Raw genomic sequence first — 10083 nt, forward strand, 5'->3', positions numbered from 1 at the left:
AGCAAGATCCTGTTTTTTTTTTTTTAAAAAAAAAAAAAAAAAAAAAAAGCAGATCTAAAAAGAGGCCTGGTGTGGTGGCTCACACCTGTAATCCCAGCACTTTGGGAGGACAAGCTGGACGGATCACCGAGGTCAGGAGTTCAAGACTAACCTGGCCAACATGGTGATACCCCATCTCTACTAAAAAATACAAAAATTAGCTGGGTGTGGTGGTGGGTTCCTGTAGTCCCAGCTACTTGGGAGGCTGCGGCAGGGAGAATTGCTTGAACCCAGGAGGCGGAGGTTGCAGTGAGCCGAGATTGTGCCACTGCATTCCAGCCTAAGCAACAGACCGAGACTCCGTCCCAAAAAATAATAGTAATTGGCCAGGCGCAGTGGCTCACGCCTGTAATCCCAGCACTTTGGGAGGCCAAGGAGGGCAGATCACCTGAAGTCAGGAGTTCGAGAGCAGCCTGACCAACATAGAGAAACCCTGTCTCTACTAAAAAATACTAAATTAGCCAGGCATGGTGGCACATGTCTGCAATCGCAGCTACTCAGGAGGACAATAATAATAATTTAAAATGTTTAAAAAAGAGGTATAGAGAAGGCTCGTGCCTCCAGCACCCAATTCTGCACACTGGGTAACAAGATGGGTGGCAGCCACCCAGCCCTAAGCATCGGGAGCTCAGGCGTCAACACCTGAGGCAGGTGCAGGACCAGGGCAGGAGAGGGGCTTATGCAGAAAGCACCTAAGGGAGGTGGCACACACTGAGCTGGTCTGAATCAGCAGAGAGGAGAAGGAAGCATTTGAGTCACACTGCATGGTGAAGACGCCCAAGTGCCGGGTTAGGAACAGACAGTCGTCAGGGGAGGTGGGAGAGCAGGGGAGTGAAGGTGAGAGCGGGGGGTGGAGTCAGATGACAGGCTCAAGTTCATTCGCATCCCCCACTACCTGCGTGACATAGGGTACAGTACTTTATACTGAAGCCTCGGTTTCCTTATGGGTAGCCCTTTTTTTTTTTTTTTTTTTTGAGATAGGGTCTTGCTCTGTCACCCAGGCTGGAGTACAGGGGTGCCATCATAGTTCACTGCAGCCTCCACCTCCTGGGCTCAAGCGATCCTCCCACCTTAGCCTCCCCAGTTGCTGGGGCCACAGGCGCACACCACCACATCTAGCTAGTTTTGTTTTTGTTTTTTTTTTTCTTTTTGTAAAGACAGCGTCTTGATAGGTTGCCCAGGCTGCTCTGGGACTTTTGGCCTCAATCGATCTTCCTACCTCCACCTCCCCAGCTGGTTGTGCCATGGTGCCTAGCCAAGATGGGACTCTCATTCCAACAGTCAAAAACCCGACTTAAAGTAGCTCAGACACGCACAGAATGGATTGGCTGCTATTGTGGACTGTCCGAGGGCGGCTTCGTCTGCAGGCACTGTTGGATCCAGTACCCAAGGATGATGTCCCAGCATCTGTCTCTCTGGGATCTCACCTTTGTCCCCTGCTCTCACTGGCTCCGTCTCATTTCTGCTTCCCCGTGTGTGGCTTCCTGTTGGTAGCAGGGTGAGGCCCCCAAGACAGCAGGCAGCCTCAGCCTCACCCTTTCCCAGTACTGAGACCCAGAATCTCATCGCGGACTTCCTGAGAAAATCCCAGGGAAGGCTTTGATTGGCTTAGCTTGAGGCATCGCTGCTCATCCCTGGACCAATGAGAAGCTTAGTGGTGCTCCCTGATTGACCACCGGGGTTAGTGCCGCTTCTGCACTGGAGGTAGGAGCCACGTGAGGAGGTCCTGGAACTGGGGAGGCAGGGCTAGGACCTCCTCCTCCAGGGAGTCCTGGGGATTCTGAACAGAGTGATGAATCCTCTGTGAGGGGCATGGAGCCACTGATGGAGAGGGATGATGGTGGCGAATCTGGGCTCTGCCCGGAGAGGGGACCCTGCCAGGAGTGAGTGTCTTGTGGAGGCAGGATGGGCTCCTGCAGTTCCCAAGGTGCCCTTAGGACCCCACAGCCCCTGTCCGGAGCCTTACACAGAGTCCTGAGACTTCGGGGAAATGACTTCACTGTGCCCGTTTCACCAGTGAGGTTCAATGACTTTCCCAACATGATAGAAGTCAGAGGCCCCAGGTCGCAAACCACTAGGCCACCCAGCCTCCACTCAGTCCAGGGGGACTTCCATGGGGAGCCAGCGCTGGGTGTCCAGGGCGAGTGGCAGAACCACGGGCCCTTCCTTCATCACACCAATACGTTTGGGTGGGGGCGAGCTCCTCTCGCCCTAGTTGGTGGTGGGGCTGCAGGAGAGGCACAGACCTTGCAGGGGGTGGGGGGATTGGGGCCAACAGGGGCAGCGAGGAAGGCCCAGCGGTATTGCCTGTGCGAGTGCAGCAGAACCTGGGCAGGCTTCCCGGAGGAGGCGGCCTCCAAGCGCCTGGGCACCCGCGATCCGCCAGGGCCTGGAAGAAAACGGGTGGCGCAGGAGCAGAGGGAGGGGAGACGGGCAGGGGTGCGGCCCCCACCCGGGGGCTCGGGGTGCACAGGGGTCCCCGCCCCCCGTCCGGCAGCCCCGCGATTCCTGCGCGTCAGCAGAGCGGAAACGCGGAGCGGCGCCAGCCGGGGCGGGCTGGATGGGGCCTGGCAGCGCGGCCGGCGCTCCGCGGGTTCGGTTCCGCCCGCGTTTGTGTTGGCAGCGGCCCGCGGCGCGCGGCCGGGAGCATGAAAGGGGCCTCTGTCTGCGCCCCAGCCGCCCCGCTCGCCTTTCACTCTTAATATAATCTTCACTTCATTTTTAACCCAGCAGAGGTTCTCTTGGAATTTTTCCCCTTCTTCCAAAAATACATGTGCGTGCGTGTGTGTTTGCAAAAGGCCTTCATGGTGAAGGTCGGGATTGTCCCCGGGAAGGGAAGGGCGAAACCCGAGGCGGAGAAGGAGGGAGACAGAAATGTCTTTCTTTCTTCCTGTACCTGGGCCTCCTCGGGGTCGCCGCCACCGCTAGGGGTTCCCCATCCTGCGCCCTCCCGGGGGTGCAGGACATGATGGGGGTCCTCCTCCGACCACCCCCACAACCCCAACCCGGGGATGAATGAACGGGTTGTTTGGAAATCAGAGTCAGCAGGGAGGGGGTGTGCACCTCCTCCAGGGGTCCCTCCCTGGAGCCGGTTAGAGAGTGGTGTCACCAGGTGTGGCCAGCTGGGGCTGTCCTCCCAGAGCGGGTAGGAAGTGAGACAGGACACCAGTCCTGCTGGGAAAGACCCTACTCTTTTTTATTTTTATTTTTTTCTCTGAGATAGGGTCTTGGTCTGTCACCCAGGCTGGAGTGCAGTGGTGCAATCATAGCTCACTGCAACCTCTACCTCCTGAGCTCAGGTGATCCTCCTGCCCCAGCCTCCCGAGTAACTAGGACTGCAGGCATTGCTACCACGCCCAGCTAATGTTTTGATTTTTTTTTTTTTTTTTAGAGGTGGGGGTCTCGCTATGTTGCCCAGACTGGTCTTGAACTCCTGGCCTTAAGCAATTCTCCTGCCTTGGCCTCCCAAAGTGCTGGGATTACAGGCATGAGCCACCGTGCCGAGCCCTAGACCCTACTCAGTACTGATGCTTGCTTGTGGGCTTAAACAGCCTGCCACAGTGTCTGGAAACTGTCACCCTTTGTTCACTTGCCGGGCAGAGGGTCGTTACACCTGAGGGAATTTTCCAGATTATACCCACAGTGGCTGTTTGGAGAGTTCTCACTTCAAACATCACAGGGCTCATCGCAGAGCTTTCCATGCATGTTCCCAGGCAAGCCTCTTGTGGCCAGGGAAGTCAGGTATGTTTATCGCTGCAGAAGGGAAAAAGAAGGCTCACGGAAGACAACTAACTTGTCCCCAAGTTGTGAAGCATGAGGGTGCTAGGGTGGGAATGAAAAAGCAGGTGACGGGAAGCCCAGGTTCTCCCTGCTGGATGCCTGGTTTTCAAACTGTTTTCTGCAGAGCTTCTGTTCATATTGTGGGTCCTGGAAATGTATGATTCTAATTATTTAGAAATATATATATTATATTATATATAATATATATATTTATATTGTGTGTGTATATATGTGTGTGTGTATATATATATATGCCAGGCACAGTCACTCGTGCTGGTAATCCCAGCACTTCGTGAGGTCCAGATGGGAGGACTGCTCAAGCCCAGGAGTTTGAGACCAGCCTGGCAACATAGTGAGACCCCGTCTACAAAAGTAACCTTCTGCCGGGTGTGGTGGCTCACACCTGTAATGCCGGCACTTTGGGAGGCTGAGGCGGGCAGATCACCTGAGGTCAGGAGTTTGAGACCAGCCTGGCCAACATGGTGAAACCCCATCTCTATTAAAAATACAAAAATGAGCCTGGCGTGGTAGCACACGCCTGTAATCACAACTACTCAGGAATCTGAGGCAGGAGAATCGCTGAACCTCAGAAGAGGACGTTTCAGTGAGCCGAGATCGGCACAGCAGTCTGGGTAACAGAGTAAGACTCGGTCTCAGGAAAAGAAAAAAAAACTTCTTTAATTAAAAAATAATAATAATAACTGGGCATGGCCATGGTGGTACATACCTATAGTCCCAGCTACTCAGGAGATTGAAGCAAGAGGATCCCTTGGGCCCAGGAATTGGAGGAGGCAGTGAGCTATGATTGTACCACTGCACTCCATCCTGGGTGACAAAGCAAGACTCCATCTCAAAAAAATATATTTAATTTGTGTGTGTATTTGGACTCCTGGTTTGAGCAGTATAGTAGTAAATTAGATAACTTGAAAACCATGCTGCTCTAAACATCCTGGTTACAAAACACCAACCACACTGTTTTTTGTATTTCTTTTTTATTTTTTATTTTTTATTTTTTATTTTTCATTTTATTTTATTTTTTGGGAATCAATCTTACTCTATCACAAACTTCCTGGAAGTGCAATGGGCTGGGATGCCAAACCATAGGCTCCGCCTCGGAGTTCATGCCATTCACCTGCCTCAGCCTCCCGAGTAGCTGGGACTACAGAGCACCGCCACCTCGCCCGGCTAGATTTTATATGGTATTTAGTAAGATAAGACTCACGTGTTATGGGATGGTCGATCTCCTGACACCGGTGATCCGCGTCTCGGCCTCCCAAAGAGTGCTGGGATTACAGGCTTAGGCCACACGGCCTGTATTTCTTTTAATTCAGGTTGGGTCTTGTCTATTACCCAGAGCTGGTCTCAAACTTTTTTTTGGGATGGGTCTCACTCCTGGGTTGGAGTGCAGTGGCAGTCTCGGCTCACAGCAAGCTCTGCCTCCCGGGGTTCCTTGGCTCTCCTGCTTCCAGCCTCCCGGAGTAGCTAAGGACTACAAGAAGCCAGTACTTTGTAGGCTGGTTTTTGTGTTTTGGTGGGGCCGAGGGACAGCGTGGCCGGAGGGATTTTGGGATTGGTGGACAAATGCTAGAATTACAAGCGTAAAATCCAGCCTGGCGTTCTCAAACTTCTAATTTCCAACAGTCCTCCCACTTTGGCTTCCCAAAGTACTGAGATAACAAGCACGTGCCACTTATTTCTTAATTTAAAAGAATGGAGCTGAGAGCAGAGGCTCAGGCCTATAATCCCAGCTCCCCTGGAGGCTGAGATGGGAGGATTGCTTGAGCCCAGGAGTTCTAGGCTCCCGTAAGCCATGATCATACCACTGCGCTCCAACCTGGGCAATAGAATGAGACCTCTATCTCAAAAAGAATTAAGAGGCTGAGCACGGTGGCTCACGCTCATAATCCCAACACTTTGGGAGGCCGAGGCAAGTGGATGACTTGAGGTCAGGAGTTCGAGACCAGCCTGGCCAACATGGTGAAACCCTGTTTCTACTAAAAATACAAAAATTAGCCAGGCGTGGTGGTGCAAACCTGTAGTCCCAGCTACTTGGGAGGCTGAGGCAGGAGAATCACTTGAATACAGGAGGTGGAGGTTGCAGTGAGCCAAGATCGCACCACCGTACTACAGCCTGGGTGACAGAGCGAGACCTGGTCTCAAAAAAACACACAAACAAAAAAACAAACAAACAAAAACTAAAGCAGGGATTGAAACAGTGACGCCAACTAAAATGAGGCTGTCCAAGCTATCCCCTCAGCGAAACAAATGCTTGAGAAAGAAGATTTTTAGGCACAGAGAGATAAGAAAGAAATTTGCCTGTCTCAACCTGAGCTGGTGGAATTTTTTTAAAAACTCTCCCATAAAAGGCTGGGCACAGTGGCTTACGCCTGTAATCCCAGCACTTTGGGAGGCCGAGGCAAGTGGATGACTTGAGGTCAGGAGTTCGAGACCAGCCTGGCCAACATGGTGAAACCCCGTCTCTACTAAAACTACAAAAATTAGCCAGGCATGATTGTAGGAGCCTATAATCCCAGTTACTCAAGAGGCTGAGACAGGAGAATCGTTTGAACTCGGGAGGCGGAGGCTGCAGTGAACCAAGATCGCGCCACTGCACTCCAGCCTGGGTGACAGGACGAGACACCATCTAAAAAAAAACAAAAACAAACACACACACACACACACAAACAAAACAAAAGAAAAGAAAAACCTCTCCCATGTTAAAAAAGAAAAATATCGCTCCTATGGATTTGTTACTATGGGCCAGTGCTCACACGTTTCAGATTCAAATGAACTCCACCCTTTTCATCCTAAAACTCAGAGATCAACATAAATGTTGATCCTAGACTAACGATACCTGTGTAGAGCTCCCACTGATAAAGCCCTGTTGATGTGGACAGAAGGAAACAGGTATGATGAAAACTCGGGAGGTACACAACAGCAGAATAAAGACCCCAGAACAATCTCATAGAGACGATGAACTGATCAAAGAAGTCAAAAACACAAGAGAACTAATACTATGAAAGAAGAATGGATTTGGCCGAGCACGGTGGCTCATGCTTGTAATCCCAGCACTTTGGGAGGCCAAGGCGGGAGGACTGCTTGAGCTCAGGAGTTCAACTCGGCCTGGGCAGCATGGTGAAACCCCGTCTCTACAAAAAATATAGAAATTAACTGGGCATGATGGCGCATGCCTGTAGTCTCAGCTACTTGGGTGGCTGAGGCAGGAGAATCGCTTGAACCTGGGAGGCAGAGGTTGCAGTGAGCTGAAATCGCACCACTGCACTCCAGCCTGGGCAACAGGGTGAGACCCCATCCTGAGGGGAAAAAAAAGAAAAGAAAAAAGAATAGATTTGAGAAAAATTAAATGGAACTTCTAGAAATGAATACTATAGTAATTGAAATTAAACATTCAAGTGCATGATTAAACACCACATTGGCTGTAGCTGAAGAGAGATTTAGTGAACTAGAAGACAGATATGAGGTGATTTCTCCACAAGGAAGTACAGAGTTATAAAAAAAAAAAAGTACCCATGACAGAGAGTATGGTAGATTGCATGCAAAAATGGCCAAAATTCCACTCTGATCCCAGAGTTTGTTTGTTTATTCATTTTATTTTATTTATTTGAGATGGAGTCCTGCTGTGTTACTCAGGCTGGAGTGCAGTGGCACAATCTTGGCTCACTGCAACCTCCAATTCTCAGGTTCAAGCAATTCTCCTGTCTTAGCAGCCTCCTGAGTAGCTGGGATTACAGGCGCCTGCCACCACACCCGGCTAATTTTTTGTATACTTAGTAGACATGGGGTTTTGCCATGTTGGCCAGGTTGGTCTCAAACTCCTGACCTCAGGTGATCAGCCCACCTTGGCCTCCCAAAGTGCTGGGATTATAGTTGTGAGCCACCGTGCCCAGCCTGATCCCAGAGTTTATGATCTAAACCACTGGCACATATAGGCCACCAACACAAAGGTGTAATAAATGTCACTTTCTTATTTTATAAAATTCAGTTTTCCACCATGTCATTTTAATGCTTCTAACATCTAGAAATAGAGTCTTTTCCTCCACCACTTTGCAACTTGTTTGACCAATGAAAGTGACAGAAGTAATGCTGGGCATGATGACTCACGTCTCACGTCTGTAATCCCAGCACTTTGGGAGGCTGAGGCAGAAGGATCACTTGAGACCAGGAGTTTGAGACCAGCCTGGGCAACATGGCAAAAACGCTCTTTACAAAAAACACAAAAATTAGCTGGGCATGCTGGCGTGTGCCTGTAGTCCCAGCTACTCAAGAGGCTGAGGTGGGAGAATCACCTGAGCCCAGGGGTTCGATGCTGCAGCAAGCTGTGATCACACCAATGCACTCCAGCCTGAGCAATAGAGCAAGACCTTGTCTAATTAATTAATTAATTAATTAAAATAAAAAGATTAGCTAGATGTGGCGACACATGCCTGTGGTCCCAGCAGCAGGAGATGCTGAGGCAGGAGGACCTCTTGAACCCAGGAGGTTGAGGCTGCAGTGAGCTGTGTTCAAGTTACTATACTCCAGCCTGGGTGACAAAGTGAGACCCTGTCTCAAAAAAAGGAAAAAAACAAAAACAAAAACAAAAAACAGAAGTGATGTTGGTTTCTGAGCCTTGGCTGCAAGAAGCTTTGCACAACTCTGCTTACTCTCTTGAAACCCTTAGTGAGTCATTGAGACAAGCCCGTTGGAGCATGAGAGACTATGTGAAGCAAAGGAAATTCCAACTGAGGCCATCCTAGACCAGCCAGCTCCCAGCTGACCTGGCAACTGCCTGTGTATGCACAAGTGACTCCAGCCAACCAGCCAAGAACAGAAGAACCGCCCAGCTGAGTCTAGTCCAAATCAATGATCCACAGAATCATGAGCTAAACAGACAGTTGTTATTTTAATCTTGTAAATGTTGGATGATTTGTTACACAGTAAAAGCTTTCTGATGCAGAGAGAATAAAAGACATGAATAGAATGAGAAGGTCCAACATACATCTATCTACAAGGAGTTCCAGAGTTCCATAGAAGAAAGAAGAAGCAAATGATGGAGAGGACATATCCAACGAGATGATGTCTACCAAGTCCCAGCTTCTGTGAAAAATATCAGTCCTCAGTTTCAAAAAGTACTGGTTCTAGGTATGATGAATATAAATAAATCCACACCTAGACACATCACTATGAAACTGCCACACACCATAAAGATCTAAAAGGCAATCAGAAAGAAAAGACAGGCCGGGCACGGTGGCTCACACCTGTAATGACAGCACTTTGAGAGGCCGAGGCTGGCAGATCACTGGAGGTGGGGATTTCGAGACCAGCCTGACCAACATGGAGAAATCCTGTCTCTACTAAAAATACAAAATTAGCTGGGCGTGGTGGGGCATGCCTGTAATCCCAGCTACTCAGGAGGCTGAGGCAGGAGAATTGCTTGAACCCAGGAGGTGGAGGTTGCAGTGAGCTGAGATCATGTCACTGCACTCCAGCCTGGAAACAGAGCAAGACTCCGTCTCAAAAAAAAAAAAGAAAAAAAGAGAGAGAGAGAGAGAGAGAGCAACAGAGAGAAAGAAAAGTAAAGTAAAAGACTGGCCAGGAGAAGTGGCTCACGCCTGTAATTCCAGCACTTTGGGAGGCTGAGGTGGGAGGATAACTTGAGGTCAGGCGTTTGAGGCCAGCCTGGCCAACATAGCAAGACCCTGTCTCTATTTAAAAAAAGAAAAGAAAAGAAAAGAAAGATTGCCTTCAAAGAAATGACCACCATTCTGCCAGTAGATTCATCAGTAGCAACATTGGAAATCAAAAGACTCTCGGCCAGGTGCAGTGGCTCATGCCTATAATCCTAGCACTTTGGAAGGCCTAGGTGGGCAGATCGCCTAAGATCGGGAATTTGAGACCAGCCTGACCAACATGGAGAAACCCCATCTCTACTAAAAATATAAAATTAGCCAGGCATGGTGGCACATGCCTGTAATCCCAGCTACTTGGGAGGCTGAAGCAGGAGAATCGCTTGAACCCAGGAGGCAGAGGTTGCGGTGAGCCGAGATCGCGCCATTGCACTCCAGCCTGGGCAACAAGAGCAAGGCCTCGTCTTAAAAAATATAAATAAAAATAAATAAAATAAATAAAAGGAAATCCTGTCATTTGTGACTACATGGGTAAACCTGGAGGATATTATATTAAGTGAAATAAACGAAGCACAGAAAAATAAATACCACATGACACATGATCTCCCTTGTTTTTTTTTTTTTTTTTTTTTTTTTG

The sequence above is a fragment of the Papio anubis genome, chromosome 4 (assembly GCF_008728515.1).
Source record: "Papio anubis isolate 15944 chromosome 4, Panubis1.0, whole genome shotgun sequence".
NCBI lineage: Eukaryota > Metazoa > Chordata > Mammalia > Primates > Cercopithecidae > Papio > Papio anubis.